The sequence below is a fragment of the Coregonus lavaretus genome, assembly GCF_964263955.1.
Source record: "Coregonus lavaretus genome assembly, chromosome: 21".
NCBI lineage: Eukaryota > Metazoa > Chordata > Actinopteri > Salmoniformes > Salmonidae > Coregonus > Coregonus lavaretus.
In genome coordinates this window covers 9,232,725-9,250,191 of record NC_140008.1, presented here as the reverse complement: position 1 = coordinate 9,250,191, position 17,467 = coordinate 9,232,725, and the positions used below count along the sequence as shown (strand labels likewise).

Here is a 17,467-nt window from a genome sequence, read left to right as displayed (position 1 = left end):
ATATTTTGTCAATGTTGTGCCTATAGTTACGTTAGTTGAGTGTTTCAGTCTGAACTACTTGGTTAAACTTGAGTGTTTAAACAACTAGGATGTAAACGTATATCATTCCTTGCAATCGGGTTTTTGTCAGCCCATTACTGTAATAGGCCCACAATCAATTTAATAAAAGTTGTTTTTTCGGCATTCCGGCTTTGCGAGCGAGCCCTGCTGCGTGCAGATGGCTGGTAGGTTATTGTAGTCTATTTTAGTAGGAGGTAGTTTCATGTTCGGCCACATAGTGGTACTATTCATTGAAAACGACGTGCGCTTTTCTTGCCACCACCTCAAGTGTAATTGCCTTTCAGAGTTGATTCGAAGTGTGCTCGGGAGTCCGGTTTGCTTCGGCGGCATGTCCAAATCAGAATGAATTTGATACAGTTCTAATCAACTGGAAATGGGAATATTGTTGACGCTGTCTGCGGAGTAGGCGATGTCTCTCTCACGGGTTTACTCTCTCGGGTCACAGAAACTGACCCTAAAATAATGCGTTGTGAGTCATAAATTAAAATAGACGTAACCCTTCGTTCTAAAACGGATCCATTGGGAGACAATACCGAAGAAACAAGACATTGGTCCCAGCGGAGAACACCGTGCGACGAAAGGGGAACTTATTGAAGTAAGTTGTTTTCAATTGGAATTGATTGCCTCTAGGCTATATAGCCTACATTGAAATGTATTTTTCGTGTTTAAGTTGAAAACAGCCTGGAGCCTAAAAACTTGATTCATTTTCTCTCTAAATTTGCTTTTGACTGAGGCTAGCCTACTGGTATAGAATCAAGGCAATACAATACCTATTAAGCCTATGGTAGCCAATGACGAAATGTAATTTAATTCATTAATGTCATAGCCTATGCATGTTATAAGGAGGAGCGTTAATTTAGTCAGGCTCCACACATCATTTAAAAAAAGTCAGAAGTGTAAATTTTGCCTTGCACTTGACAATAGCCTAATTGGTGTAGTCTATATGGCTATGGTGTCAGAGTGAAAGTTTCGTTGAGGTCATGGTGAGGATTCATGGGGTGAAGTAAATGATACGTTTACATGTCAGGGTATAGGAGGACAAGGTGCACATAACCACCATAGTCTTTCTGGAAAAGGGAGATAGGTCATCACTTTAGGGTGTTCCACAAATTTAGACGCACACAAGTTCTCAGATAACGCGTCTGGAGTGCTGCACACGCGACGATAACGTATTTAAAGAGAGCGCTCGTACGCACTGAGGACAAATGAATGCACGATGCGCGTGCAAGTGATGTTTAAAACCACTAAAAAGGAAATATAGTTGATTGTGGCAATATCCAGATAATTGCCATACAGATTTCTTTTTTTGGTCCCACAAACTTGTTAACACTGGGAGTGACACCCATTTAGACTATAAAGGGCACAACGTTCCACTCATTTTTTATTCTACAATTGAAATGCAGCAGCCTTATTGCCATTTGGACACGTCGATCGTTTATCCCGATTTAAATAGTTTCAATATTCTTAAGCGAAGGTTAATTGCCTGTACTCTATGGTTGGCCAATTGAGAAGCACATCCCCGTTGTAAGCGAGTGTCTGTTTGAAAAACAATCTGACGATGGGACCATCCGCGGACCGCGGGGCTGAAGTTGATCTCGTATGGCATTTTGTTTTGAGCAGGTGCTGTGGGTTGAAGTTCCCTCATAAGGTAAAGTGGCATTAGAGTGCCGTCCACGTCCAAATGGCAGACTTATAAATAGGCTGCCAATTCAGCACATTGTCCCGGGACGGCATTTATACAAGGGCTGTGCTATCCACTGTCTGAGAAACCTTATAGTCGCTGCGCACTTGCAGCTCGCCTGGATTTAGCCAGCCTACTGTTGCATTATATTGACCGTTCGTTTGTCGTTCATTCAGCGGTCAATTCTGATATGATCTGCCACAAATTAAGCATTCCTCATCCTTTCGCACTGAACTTTTACAGTAGCCTAACAATTAATGTATTTTATTGAATTGGTCCCATCATACAAATGCTAATAGGTTTGGCGCTTGTAACTTTCCCCAAATGAGGCTATCATGTCCAACTATTTAGGCCTATATAAAAAAAACACACATAGGCCTACCTAATATGATACATACCTTAAAGAATGTAAAAAGCCACTATACACCTTGCATTGAGAACTGTGACACATTGTCTCATAATTAGGCTATGATTAGCAATTGTGTTTTTTAAATTTTTTGGGGGGATCAATTTATATCAAAAGCCATTTCTGGATATCTTTGGTTAAAATAATACTTTTCGAGTTATGCACAGTTTTAATGCTAGTGATCAAGATAAAATGTATCGCTAGCTGTGCAATGCTGTCTGCTCACTGGGGATATTTCGACGCGTTCAATCTTGAAGTTCATTTGAAGATAGCCCTACTGTGTCGATACTTAACATTTATAAAGTCTTAATATTACATATACAGTATTTCAATATGCATTAGGCTAAACATGAGTTCAGATCCTTACCAATTTTGAGAAACACCAAAGAGGATCGTCTCCCATAGACCCTTATCACATATCACATGTCCTTTAGCAATATTGTACCCTATAGCTGTTATTGTTACTTATGATTCTGACTTCCATTTTATATTTCATATTTAAAAAATGATAGGATCATGTTGTTTTAGCCAGATATACTATATAAGTATTCTATTTAATAATGAGGTTTTAGAACATGTTTTCCCCAATCTAACTGAAAGATGCAATTTGCATTGTGATTGTGTAGAAAATATAATAGGCTATAAAACTAAGGTTATTATCTTTTTCTTTAGATTCACTGCAGTTGACCTTCAAGACCCTTTGCTTTTCAGCTTGTTTCCCCAGATTATATCAGAACTTAAAAATCATTGAAACAGTTGCTGTGACTTGTAAATGAATGAGGATCAAGTGTTATTTTCAGAAATCTATGATAAACGCTGATGTCAAATTAGTTTCCATTTGCAGCAGAGTGAAAGAGTAGATGTAAGGAAAGGTTGTGGACCTTTTAGCTTTCTCTTTCATCTAGGGTGACATTCTCTTGGCAACACGAAAAGGGGCAAACAGTTGCAGGAGACTTACAGGTGAGGGTGTTTGACAGCTGGGATAGAGAGAATGTGAGTTATGGACTTAGATTGGCACAATTGGCTGCTCTCATTAGCAGCTTGCCTGCAGCCTTTCTGATGGTTATTACCATGGTAATAACATAGCAATGGCTACAGGTATGTTTCACTAAGACACGTAATAGTTTTCATAATGTCTAATATACATTTGTTAAAGAATTCATATTTATCAATGTTGCTTGTTTTTCATCCTTATTCTGGCCCTGTTCTTTTGTTGTCATTTTGTTTAGCTTGTCCTTATTAGATTAAACTCTTGCTGCTTTGAAACACCATGTATTCTATTTGTATTACTTAAATCAAGTGCACATTTGCATACATTTTTTCTGCATGTTGTTTTTAGATAAAGGATGTCAGTCATCTTGAAATTGGAAATAAACAAACAGCTTTATTCTAGGATGTCAAAGTCAGAAAGTCACAATTATTTGTCGAGCTCCTTCGAAAGACATCTAAATTGGACATGTTGTACAAACAGACATTAAACATTTAGCCGTAAGTATTTCTCTTCACGACGTAAGTAGGCTACATATTCGCCAGCCTATACTTATCTGCGGCTCTATGACACACCCAAATTGCAGTCTTGCTGCCGAAAAATAAAGGTTAAAGCTCTAGTGAATGAGCACTTGAAGTACAGCAGCAGATGCCTGTAAGATTTTCAACCACAATGCCAGTTGAGGGGGGGATTGTATTGCTTTCTATTTTCCCTTCACCATATAACCTTAGAGCCCGATTTCCCATTTTGTCAGTTTTCTTTCTACTGCTTACTCTCAATGGTTCTGATGATGACCTATCCTTTTGGAGGCTGCTGCTGTAACAGCTGCTCCCTCACCATCCAATTATAAGTCTGAATGGGATCGTACCTGACAAACCAGCAATAATGACAACCCAAACTGTGCTTGGGCTTCGTCCTGCAAGAGCCACTTCCCACTGGGCACACCAGGTAATTTCAACGTGGAAATGTGGGTCATATTTGGTTGAGACGTTAAGAACAATGAGAGTGCAACCTTTATTCACCCACTCAAAGACAGCCAGAAGTTTGTTGAATTTCCAATGTGTTATCGCTATGCTTTCAACCATCTAAAAGCACAACCAAATTCCAATGGAAAAACAATGTCTGATTTTTTGTTTAGTTGTCATCTAAATGTGTTATCACTGCGCTTTCAACCATTTAAAAGCACAACCACTGCGCACACACCTGTCATAATGACAACTAGCGTAGCCATGTCAGCAAATGACTACAGTCTGAAGACAAATCAAATTTGGTCACTTGTAACTTGCTGTTTGGACAGTCAGTATTCCTAAATGGATTTGAAAAACAAAACTGATTTGAGCATTAAGGCATGCAGTGTCTCCATCTCAACCAATAATCAAAGTTAAAGAATAAGACTAAATCAAATCAAACTTTAAGTAAAGTGCATTTAAAGTTAGATTTTTTGGTTGAGATGGAGACGTGAATCCAACATATCAATTATTAATTTGTAGACAAACTGGAATTAAAGCCAGACTAAGTCAGTGGCACAGATGGAACTATCCAAGCAGAAGATACATCTCTTTAAATTTGTTATATTTGTTTGCTTTGACAACCAAACATAATTCAATATCCAGTTTGTTTACAAATTAATAATTTATATGTTGGAATCATGTCTCCATCTCAAGCAAAAAATAGAAGTTAAACAATAGGACAAAATTAATCTAATCAAACTTTAAATGCACTTTAAATAAAGTTTGATATGATTTAGTCCTATTCTTTAACTTTTATTTTTGGTTTAGATGGAGACGTGAATCCAAAATATTAATGATTAACTTCAAGAATACATTTGAAATCAACCAAAGCTTGAAATGCTAGGCCTATATGTATAGTGCATTTTTAGTTGAACCCTGGGTTGAATTGAAACAAAAGCTGTTGATGACTTAGCTAATTCTATATAGGCTTATCATTGATGATATACAGTACTATACCAAACATTAGGAACTCCTTCCCCACCCCCCCTCCCCCCTCACCTGGTCAGTCTGTCATGCAAAGAGAAGGCGTAATGTTTATATACTCAGTGCAAGACTTTAAAAGTACTATGGTTACATTTAGTTGGCCCTGTTAAACCTACTCTTTGGAATGACTGACGGCAACAGTGCATATATTTAGTTATTAAGACATCTCTCAACAATCATTCTGACAATAGCACATTGGTAGTAGTCAGTGACAAATATGAAAGCTAATCAGGGCTGGGATTGGTTAAAACCCTGGATAGGATACCAAATGAATAACTGAAGATCTCTAGTAGGAGGTGCTGAACAGTCAGTTTTCTTTTCAGATAGTGGATATAACGTTGACGATCTGACGTTGTTTCGAAGGTACAAATTCAAAATATTGTCTATGTTGAAAATGGTTTACAGTGATAACATAATCCTGTGGTTAATTCCACCCTCAAAACACATTGTTACTTATTCCACATTTTGTTGTGTTAGAAAATGTAAATTGCTTTGCCACATTTTTTCCATTATTACTTTAGTGCCTTGTTGCAAACAGGATGCATGTTTTGGAATATTTGTATTCTGTACAGGCTTCCTTCTTTCACTCTGTCAATTAGGTTAGTATTGTGGAGTAACTACAATGTTGTTGATCCATCTTCAGTTTTCTCCTACCACAACCATTAACCTCTGTAATTGTTTTAAAGTAACCATTGCCTCATGGTGAAATCCCCGAGGGGTTTCATTCCTCTCTGGCAACTGAGTTAGGAAGGACACCTGTATTTTTGTAGTGACTGTGTGTATTGATACGCAATCTAAAGTGTAATTAATAACTTCATCTTGCTCAAAGGGATATTCAATATCTGCTTTTTTTTTACCCATCTACCAATAGGTGCCCTTCTTTGCGAGGCATTGGAAAACCTCCCTGGTCTTTGACTAAATCTGTGTTTGAAATTCAGTGCTCGACTGAGGGACCTTACAGAGAATTGTGTGTGTGGGGTACAGAGATGAGGTAGTCCATGCAACTTATTATGTGACTTGTTAAGCAACTTTTTTCTCCTGAACTTATTTAGGCTTGCCATAACAAAGGGGTTGAATACTTATTGACTCAAGACATTTCAGCTTTTCATTTTTAAATAATTTGTAAAAATGTCAAAAAACATAATTCCAATTTGACGTTATGGGCTATTGTGTGTAGGCCAGTGACAAAACTCAATTTAATCAATTTTTAATTCAGGCTGTAACACAACAACATGTTGAAAAAGTCAAGGGGTGTGAATACTTCCTGAAGTCACAATACATTGACAAATCACATTGAAACAACCTTAATTTAAACTTTCACTGCAGTGAGCTAAATCAGGGCCACACAGAGTGAATCTTGGTAGTCTTAAACAAATCTACTTGAAACAAAAGTATACACCTCACACACATGGTTATGGGCTTTAAAAAAATATGAAACCTGTATCATCTACCATGTCAGATCTAGAGTTGAAATATATTCAATTTTGAGTTTGCATCCCAATATTACACTTTATATACATCACAGAAGACTGACAAATAACAAAACAGTTTGACATAGAAACACCGTATTTTCGTCCTAAATAATAATAATAACTTTATTAATTATGAAATTATGAAAAATATGAATAACATTCCACCCATGAGGCCAAAGAGGGCGCTTTTGGTCATTGACTGCAGGAAAGGGCTACCCAGTTTGTGCCCAGTGGATTAAGTGTGTTTGCGCCCCTCTCCCTAAATGTACTTCGCTATTAGATATCGTACAAGAACATGCCCCTTAAACTCACAGCAACCAAACCAGTGCTTTTTCATTCCCCAACGCATAGCAGTAGTTCTCCTGAGTCTCTAGTCTCCAAAACATTTATTTATCCTCTTTGTGATCCCTTTATTGCTCCCCTTATACCCCTGTCCTCCTTGGAAAACATTGAACCCATGGTAGTCTTGTCTTTGAGGGAATCCTTGAATATGTTCCCAGCATTTCTGAAGCTAAAAGTGGCACATGGCCGTACCTACAGGCTGCAGCATAAGGAGAATAAAGCAGTACTTTTGAGCAAGTGGTTTTAGACAAAAGGCCTCAACAAAGGACCGTGGCAGTATCAACACAACCTCCAAACCGTGACTTCCACCACCATCCAACAGGGTGAAAATCATTGGCCACCATGTTTATTTAGGCTTTCAATGATAATACCACAGATTCCGTGTAAAGCCCACAGGAAATGACATGAGCCAACAATGAAGGAACCCAAAGTCAATCCAATGATGAATGACAAAGTTCCCCCTTACTAGCTCTGACTTTGCTGATAGCTACTTTATTGAGGAAAAATGTACTTACTATGACTGAGATATGTGGTTGTCCCACCTAGTTATTTTAACATGAATGCACTAACTGTAAGTTGCTCTGGATAAGGGTGTCTGGTAAATGACTAAAATGTCAAATGTAAAACCATTGTGTTGTATTGTCCTGAAATGACTTGTTACCTTCGTCCAGGACTTTCAAGAAAGGCTAGAGCAGGGGCTCAAATCTTAACCTACGAGGTCCGGAGTACTGCTAGTACAATATACAGAGTTCCCTACAACTAGATGTACTGGTCCCTCTCGGGAAGTTCACATTTTTGATTGGAGATGTTTTGTAATTGTTGTATTATGTTGTATTTATAAATTGTGTATATGCTGGACTCCCTTGTAAAAGAGATCTGAATCTCAATGGGACTCCCTGCTAAAATTAAGGTGAAATAAAATCTAATTAATTGCATCCACCTGGTGTCCCAGGTCTAAATCAGACCCTGAATAGAAGGGAATAAAAATAAAAAGTGGAACTGGCGTCGAGATCCATAGTTGAATTTGAAGGAGATGTAGAGGCACTCAAACACCCTTGATACCCGCATGGTGTGTGCAAAATAGATCACTGTCACATATTTATATTCACCACTGTACTGTCTGGGGCCTCATTTATAACCGTTTTGTAAATTTCACACTAAATATCTACATGTGCAATTTCTGAAAATAATACGTACATCTAAAAATATTGAGATGTATCAACTTGGCCCACGCCAATTCATAAACTGTGCACTCATAAACGAACAATAAAACTCTGCCCGGAAAACGCCCTCCATTCACCTTTTATGCTGACAATAACGCCCTTTATTTTCTGTATCATTTGGCACTATTGGAATTATGCCACGGCAGTTAGTAAAAGAAAGGGAAATGGCATATTTGATCACATTTCTGAAGGGTAAAATGTTTTGATATTTTGCAATTACATTTTCAAACTAAACATGCATGCTGCATATAGCGAGTGCCTGTCTGTGCATTCTGCAAGATTGATTGTATATTGGAGACCATTTAAAAGTAGGCTACAGCTCACACTTCTATACAAAGGATGACATTTTGTTAAATATTTTGTTTATCAATAGATTATTGTGTTTCCTGCCTTGGTATAGGCTATGATGTCCCACTCCTATTGCACAGCAGTACTGGAGCCTACCTTGACATACTGTCAAATATTTTACCTAAACTACCGGTCTATTTACTGCTTTTTTTGCAGTAATTTATGCTGTATCTGACAAAGGACCATGACAGTGTCTGAAAGAGAAAACAAAGGATGGTGAATTGGTGTGGAACTGTCAGCAGAACGTTTGAATTCAACAATGTTTTGCATCAACTTTTCCGCCAACCTAAATATGCTGGACTGTCCACGAATTCTGAAACATTGTCTAGGCTACTCAAAACAAATAGAAGTTTCAGTAGTAGCATACATACTTCAAAGTAAAATATCAACTGTCTTGATGTTCACCTGTTAGATGTGTATGTAGGCCATAAACCACGCTGCCTAAGGGATCACATACAGCCAAACCTATAGCCTATCTATTTACATAGGCCCAATTAAATGAGAGACACGCATGGTAATTTGTTATATGGCTACTTCAGGAATATGAACTCATCACGGCCAGATAATGTGAGGAATATATTCTGCAATGGTTATGAAAATAAAATAAATAGGAAATAGATTCCTATGTGAAATTATTTTAGATTTCAAAAATATAACACTCAATCAATATTCTCACTAACGGGCAATTGGCTGCTTCATGTTCATATGAATAAGCGTGTCATCATAGCCCCCCCATTGGCACAAAATACTTGCAATACAATACTTAATCCACTAGATTAGAAGGTGTGCGTACACATGGTTTAAAGTTTGCGTGGAGGAAAGTTACATTCTCACGTTTAACATTTGCGGGAAAACTGGCGCACACACATTTTGGGGTATAGTCTGTACGTATGCACAGTTGATAAACTAGGCCCCTGGAACTCCCATCATCGTACATTTTTATTAGTGTGTTTTTTAAAGACAGAATCATTGTAAAAGAGAAAATACATAATTTTGCCTGGGCTTTCTCAATCGGTCATTGACTGATGTCTAAACTTGCGAGGTGCAGACAAAAGCATATGTCAAGGAGCTCTGGAAAAACATTCCTGTGGATGTAAACTGCTGAATTTGTTGGTCTCCTGGGTTTTAACCAATGGCGTGCTGACTTTTGGATCATTGACAGAGTGAGATGGCTGAGTAGTGACCTGAGTAGTGACTGGCCATCAGTCAAATGTAAAGCCCTCTTATTGCACTGCAGCATAAAAGTCTTCATTAGTAGATTGTCATAATACCTCATTAGCTGTTTGGAAGGCAGAAGGCGGCAGCAGATTTAGTTCAGAGAACTTTACTTTGCATCTTCAACTTCCAGTCAATACAATCCTAAATGATGAGACCTGCAACCTGAATGGGCTATGAAGAGGTTATAAATAGGCTATGAACAGGCTATGAATGGTCTCCAGGAATTATGAGATACGCAGCATGAATGGGCTATAAACAGGTTATAAACAGGCTATGAACAGGCTATGAATGGTCTCCAGACCAGGAAGCTTACATTCCCCGACCCCGTCTTCCACGAGCACGCCAGCCGACAGAATGCAGAAAGGGAAAATAGGAAAATATGAACACTTGACTTGGATCGAAATGGAAAACAAATCATAATGAAGCTAAGCCTGGCTTTCTTTCCCATGTGTCAAGCGAGGAAAAATGTCCTTCCTTCTGGAACAAAAGAGGCGCTGTAGAGGAAAGCTGTGAACAAGTTATCATATCAAATAACAAAACATAGACTACCTTTTGTAAGGCTCCGCTACCACGCATTTCATTGTGTGCTCTCCGCACGGTCAAAAGGCTGACACCAGACGTGGCTAACAAAGGGTGAGAAGGTGGTGATATTTGTCTGTCTGCGCCACATTGTCTCCAGGTGGACGTGTGTGTCACCTCAAGAGTTCTCTTGGGTCGTTGGGAGCAACACGGCTTTTGGCTAGATCATTGCACACGACAGTGTTGACCATCTGTAAGGCTGTCTAAGTGGTATTCCTATTTATTATCATGTCGTTACTAATATTACTACCGTTTGTGTTCAAGAACATACTGTTAACAATGGTTTGCAAGAATTAGATGTTGAGTTAAGAGCTTTATTAAATGAATGTGTTCCATGAATCCTATTGGCAGAGCTGGATTTGAAGATCCAATCTGAGTTGTGCACAATTTACAAATGGCTCATTTATGAGATCCTGTGATTTGTTCTCTACGCTATTAACATACTGTACATTTACAGTTAGTCTTATTCTGGATGTGGTTGAAAAAGGGAAATGTGCTGAAATGTTGTAGCGAGGGTTTGTGGTTTGGCCTCCCATGCAGTTACCATGAGCCTCTCTGACCATCTGAAAGGGCTGCTGAAGCTGTGACCCACCATACAGAGACTAATACACACAGACCGATACACTGGCATAAAACACACACACACACACACTTGCACACACACACACACAAAAAAGTATTCCAAGGTCTTCTAGAGAGAGGGCCTTGTGTGGTTGGGGTCTCGCCACAAACAGGGTATATATATATATTGATATGCGCCATAGTATGTGTGGTCATGTTGAGATGTTGTGCAACATATTTTGATCCCTGGATGAAAAGCTCCAGCCTTCAGCTCCACCAGCCCACACTTCACTACTTGCACAGCGGCCACTACTAATGGGGCGTGGCGGCACCGCTCAGGGTGTGAGGCCTCTGAAACGGGTGTGTGGTCAGAACGCCTGGGGAAGGACACTGGGGCATGCTGGGTGGAACACCCAGCATGCCCCTATAGCCGACACTGATTGGTCGGTGGCCAGCTGTCGATGCAGGCTGTTCCCGTGGTTTCCAGCTTGGCGAGAGGCCTTTAATCAAACTGTGGTCGTTACGAGGTGGTGGGGAGAGCTGTGCCCACAGTAAGACTGGCTCTGTTTGGAGGCCTGGGAGGGGCCCACAGTAAGACTGGCTCTGTTTGGAGGCCTGGGAGGGGCCCACAGTAAGACTGGCTCTGTTTGGAGGCCTGGGAGGGAGATGGGCCCACAGTAAGTCTGTCTCTGTTTGGAGGCATGGGAGGGGGATGGGCCCACAGTAAGACTGGCTCTGTTTGGAGGCCTGGGAGGGGATGGGCCCACAGTAAGACTGGCTCTGTTTGGAGGCCTGGGAGGGAGATGGGCCCACAGTAAGACTGGCTCTGTTTGGAGGCCTGGGAGGGGGATGGGCCCACAGTAAGTCTGTCTCTGTTTGGAGGCCTGGGAGGGGGATGGGCCCACAGTAAGACTGGCTCTGTTTGGAGGCCTGGGAGGGAGATGGGCCCACAGTAAGACTGGCTCTGTTTGGAGGCCTGTGAGGGGGATGGGCCCACAGTAAGACTGTCTCTGTTTAGAGGCTTGGGAGGGAGAGTGAGGCCATGGGAAAAGGGATGGGGCCGGGAAACCCAGAATAAAAATGCACTAGTACGCTTTTATTGACAACCCTGAAATCTCTCCATGTGAGTTACATTTGAGCATCACGAGGTGTATAACATGGTATTCTGTGTTTTAAAAGTCCAACCATGGGACACAGTCCAAGAATGATGTAAATTAGAACTTGTAGTAGGCTACATGTTTCTCCCATGCCTTATTTGTGTACAGTATACAGTACAGCCATGTAAGAAGGAATCCTATTCGCTGGGCTGCTGAGGCATACTGTTTCTGGATGACAGAGTATTGAACAGGGGCTTTGGCACCGGTACAGCTGACGCGGCTGGACTGCTGCCGGACTGCATGTGACCTCATGTAATCTAACACACTGTATGTATACAATATAACCGATAGCAGTTGAGGTTCACTGTATTGAAGGGTATCTCAACCCCCCCCCCCCCCCCCCCCCCCCCCGTAACGGTAGCAGTGTGTACAGCAGCCCATCTGAATAGAATTACAGGCATTTCATGGGACTCACCTCTTGTGCTTTTAGCACCGCTAATGCTAACCTTGTGTTGCCAGGCCTTTCAGCACCAGCAGTAACGTTAGCCTTGTGTTAGCATTCACCATGAGAAACCACTAACCAACTCACCTACAATACGACCACAGAGTGGTTGCTCTGGCTTGTCGGACTTACAACGATTTAGAAGCAAGTGTAGCCATAGGAGAAGTACTTTTCTCAAGCCTCCCAACTTGGTTCCCTCTGTAAAGGCCTCCCTTCAGTAGGACTGGAAAATAGCTGCCTCAGCTGGCTGTGCAGAGTGTAACCTCCTTCTCAGGGAGCTTACACTGTGTCCCCCTTTTTAATATGGCAAATATAGGCTGGCTTGTGATGTCAATTGCTATTGCTGGATGCACGCTGTAGGAAAAATCCCATCTGCTTTTCTAAAGAGACACAGTGACAAGAAGCTTATGTCATAAAGACTCTATTGTGGCAGCCCAGACCTCTGTGTTGAAGTGTTGCTCGCTTAACTCGTACCCTACATTGTTAAACTTCACGTGTGTTTCCCTCACTAGTGTGCCTCCGCTCTCAACGCACAATGGGCTCTGTGCCTGTTTGTTCATGGTGCACACAGGAAAAGGGTTAAGCGCCAACCTTTTGTGAGACAGATTTGTGAATAAGAGCAGCCGTTGAAGCCGCCATAAATTATTATGTTCTTGTCCTCTTTTGTCATTGTGTAACACACTTCTGTAAGAGGTGGGGCCAGATGAAAGATGCTTTTGATGGTGTCGAACAACTTCAAAACACATACGCCCCCTTTCTGACAGGCAAGTTTGCCATGGGCAATTGAAAGCTCCCCAAACAGCCAATCAGGTTGTTATCTCTCTTCAAAGTCTAAGGCAGTGTTTCCCAACTCCAGTCCTCCAGTACCCCCAACAGTACACATTGTTGTTGTAGACCCAGACAAACTCACCTGATTCAACTCATTGAGGGCTTGATTATTAGTTGACAAGTTTAATCAGGTGAGTTTGTCTGGGGCTACAAAAAAAAGTGTGCTGTTGGGGGTACTGGAGGACTGGAGTTGGGAAACACTGGTCTAAGGTGATTGGTTGGGGTTGTGTCGAAGAGGAAAGAACTCACCATGTTGCACGTACACAATATTAGGATCCATAGGAATGATGAAGGTAGCAAAGTGGATACCATGAGGATCGATATATCTCTTTGTTTGCCTCTTATCTAATCATACCCTCTCAAGCACAACCATTCCTACTTAACCTGTTTAACCTCCTCAAATGAAGGGGCCGTTCCGCAAAATGAGCATTTCACTTAATTAAAGCAGTGGTCAACATGATAGAAGCTTGTCTTTAGGAAAAAGGTAGTAGAGACAGTAAAGAGACTGTGGAGATGCCAAAAACTCAGGCACCACACATTACAGTCCTCACCCCTTTCCTGATTTGAGAAAGCAGCTTCAGCACCCCACTCTAAAGACGAGGAGGAACTTTACAGAGAGCACGCTTGTCTGACATTTCCTGACTTAAGAAAGACTAGTCTTACTCCCCCTTCTCAAAGACTATTCTAACTCCACCATCTCAAAGACTATTCTAACTCCACCATCTCAAAGACTATTCTAACTCCCCCATCTCAAAGACTATTCTAACTCCCCCATCTCAAAGACTATTCTAACTCCCCCATCTCGAAGACTATTCTAACTCCCCCATCTCAAAGACTATTCTAACTCCCCCATCTCAAAGACTAGTCTAACTCCCCCATCTCAGAGACTATTCTAACTCCACCATCTCAAAGACTATTCTAACTCCACCATCTCAAAGACTATTCTAACTCCACCATCCCAAAGACTATTCTAACTCCACCACCTCGGAGACTATTCTAACTCCACCATCTCAAAGACTATTCTAACTCCCCCATCTCAAAGACTATTCTAACTCCCCCATCTCAAAGACTAGTCTTACTCCCCCATCTCAAAGACTAGTATAACTCCCCCATCTCAAAGACTAGCCTTACTCCCCCATCTCAAAGACTAGTATAACTCCCCCATCTCAAAGACTATTCTAAATCCCCCATCTCAAAGACTATTCTAACTCCCCCATCTCAAAGACTATTCTAACTCCACCATCTCAAAGACTATTCTAACTCCCCCATCTCAAAGACTAGTCTTACTGCCCCATCTCAAAGACTATTCTAACTCCCCCATCTCAAAGACTAGCTAACTCCCCCATCTCAGAGACTATTCTAACTCCCCCATCTCAAAGACTATTCTATCTCCCACATCTCAAAGACTATTCTAACTCCCCCATCTCAAAGACTATTCTAACTCCACCATCTCAAAGACTATTCTAACTCCCCCATCTCAAAGACTATTCTAACTCCACCATCTCAAAGACTATTCTAACTCCCCCATCTCAAAGACTAGTCTAACTCCCCCATCTCAAAGACTATTCTAACTCCCCCATCTCAAAGACTATTCTATCTCCCCCATCTCAAAGACTAGTCTTAGTCCCCCATCTCAAAGACTAGTATAACTCCACCATCTCAAAGACTATTCTAACTCCCCCATCTCAAAGACTATTCTAACTCCACCATCTCAAAGACTATTCTAACTCCACCATCTCAAAGACTATTCTAACTCCCCCATCTCAAAGACTATTCTAACTCCCCCATCTCAAAGACTATTCTAACTCCCCCATCTCAAAGACTATTCTAACTCCCCCATCTCAGAGACTATTCTAACTCCCCCATCTCAAATACTAGTATAACTCCCCCATCTCAAAGACTATTCTAACTCCCCCATCTCAAATACTATTCTAACTCCCCCATCTCAAAGACTATTCTAACTTCACCATCTCAAAGACTTTTCTAACTCCCCCATCTCAAAGACTAGTCTTACTGCCCCATCTCAAAGACTATTCTAACTCCCCCATCTCAAAGACTAGTCTAACTCCCCCATCTCAGAGACTATTCTAACTCCCCCATCTCAAAGACTATTCTATCTCCCACATCTCAAAGACTATTCTAACTCCCCCATCTCAAAGACTAGTCTAACTCCACCATCTCAAATACTATTCTAACTCCCCCATCTCAAAGACTATTCTAACTCCACCATCTCAAAGACTATTCTAACTCCCCCATCTCAAAGACTAGTCTAACTCCCCCATCTCAAAGACTATTCTAACTCCCCCATCTCAAAGACTATTCTATCTCCCCCATCTCAAAGACTAGTCTAACTCCCCCATCTCAAAGACTAGTATAACTCCACCATCTCAAAGACTATTCTAACTCCCCATCTCAAAGACTATTCTAACTCCCCCATCTCAAAGACTATTCTAACTCCACCATCTCAAAGACTAGTCTAACTCCCCCATCTCAAAGACTATTCTAACTCCACCATCTCAAAGACTATTCTAACTCCCCCATCTCAAAGACTAGTCTAACTCCCCCATCTCAAAGACTATTCTATCTCCACCATCTCAAAGACTAGTCTTACTCCCCCATCTCAAAGACTAGTCTAACTCCCCCATCTCAAAGACTATTCTAACTCCCCCATCTCAGAGACTATTCTAACTCCCCCATCTCAAATACTATTCTAACTCCACCATCTCAAAGACTATTCTAACTCCCCATCTCAAAGACTAGTCTTACTCCCCCATCGTAAAGACTATTCTAACTCCACCATCTCAAAGACTATTCTAACTCCCCCATCTCAAAGACTAGTCTAACTCCCCCATCTCAGAGACTATTCTAACTCCACCATCTCAAAGACTATTCTAACTCCACCATTTCAAAGACTATTCTAACTCCCCCACCTCAAAGACTATTCTAACTCCCCCATCTCAAAGACTAGTCTAACTCCCCCATCTCAAAGACTATTCTAACTCCCCCATCTCAAAGACTATTCTAACTCCCCCATCTCAAAGACTAGTCTAACTCCACCATCTCAGAGACTATTCTATCTCCACCATCTCAAAGACTAGTCTAACTCCCCCATCTCAAAGACTATTTTAACTCCCCCATCTGAAAGACTATTCTAACTCCCCCATCTCAAAGACTAGTCTAACTCCCCCATCTCAGAGACTATTCTAACTCCACCACCTCAAAGACTATTCTAACTCCACCATATCAAAGACTATTCTAACTCCCCCATCTCAAAGACTATTCTAACTCCCCCATCTCAAAGACTAGTCTAACTCCACCATCTCAGAGACTATTCTAACTCCACCATCTCAAAGACTATTTTAACTCCCCCATCTCAAAGACTATTCTAACTCCCCCATCTCAAAGACCATTCTAACTCCCCCATCTCAAAGACTAGTATAACTCCCCCATCTCAAAGACTATTCTAACTCCACCATCTCAAAGACTATTTTAACTCCCCCATCTCAAAGACTATTTTAACTCCCCCATCTCAAAGACTATTATAACTCCACCATATCAAAGACTATTATAACTCCACCACCTCAAAGACTATTCTAACTCCCCCATCTCAAAGACTAGTCTAACTCCCCCATCTCAGAGACTATTCTAACTCCCCCATCTCAGAGACTGTTCTAACTCCCCCACCTCAACGACTATTCTAACTCCACCATCTCAAAGAGTAATTGTGGTAGCATCCACATTAATGTAGAAGTGTTTTGAAACTATTCTATGTTCCAGAGAATGCATAGAGCCCCGAGTTGATTGCCCCATTTTATACCATGGCTATAATGTAACATATTTGCTGTTAGAAATGTGTTCATTTGTTCAACATCCACTGAAGTAACTAGCAAGTTTACTAGATACCTACAGTAGTTGCCTTGGTAACCAAACAAACATACTTGCTAGTTTAGCTAACCAAACCAGTCCTATCTTTTCAACAATGCCAATAATGTTGTCAATTAGACTTTTGCTTTCATAAGCAGCTCAAACATAGAATGTGTAAGAATGAAATAGCCATCGAATTCTACCGTGCAAAAATACTGTGCGTTATAGGGAAATAATGCACGCTCTAGAATGCCCTTCAAGCCAATCAGAAGCGAGGATTCAACAATGCCATGGTACTAAAATG

At 41.0% G+C, this 17,467-nt stretch overlaps 1 protein-coding gene across 1 annotated transcript in view; it reads left to right on the top strand.

Annotated features, from left to right (window-relative positions):
* Positions 1-574: 574 nt before the first annotated feature.
* Positions 575-17,467, top strand: part of LOC311148474 (transcription factor SOX-6-like) — a 145,288-nt gene continuing 128,395 nt past the window's right edge. Inside the window, exon 1 of the mRNA XM_084185450.1 lies at positions 575-655. The gene's annotated coding sequence lies outside the window, so the exon portion shown is untranslated. The remainder of the gene's footprint in view (positions 656-17,467) is intronic.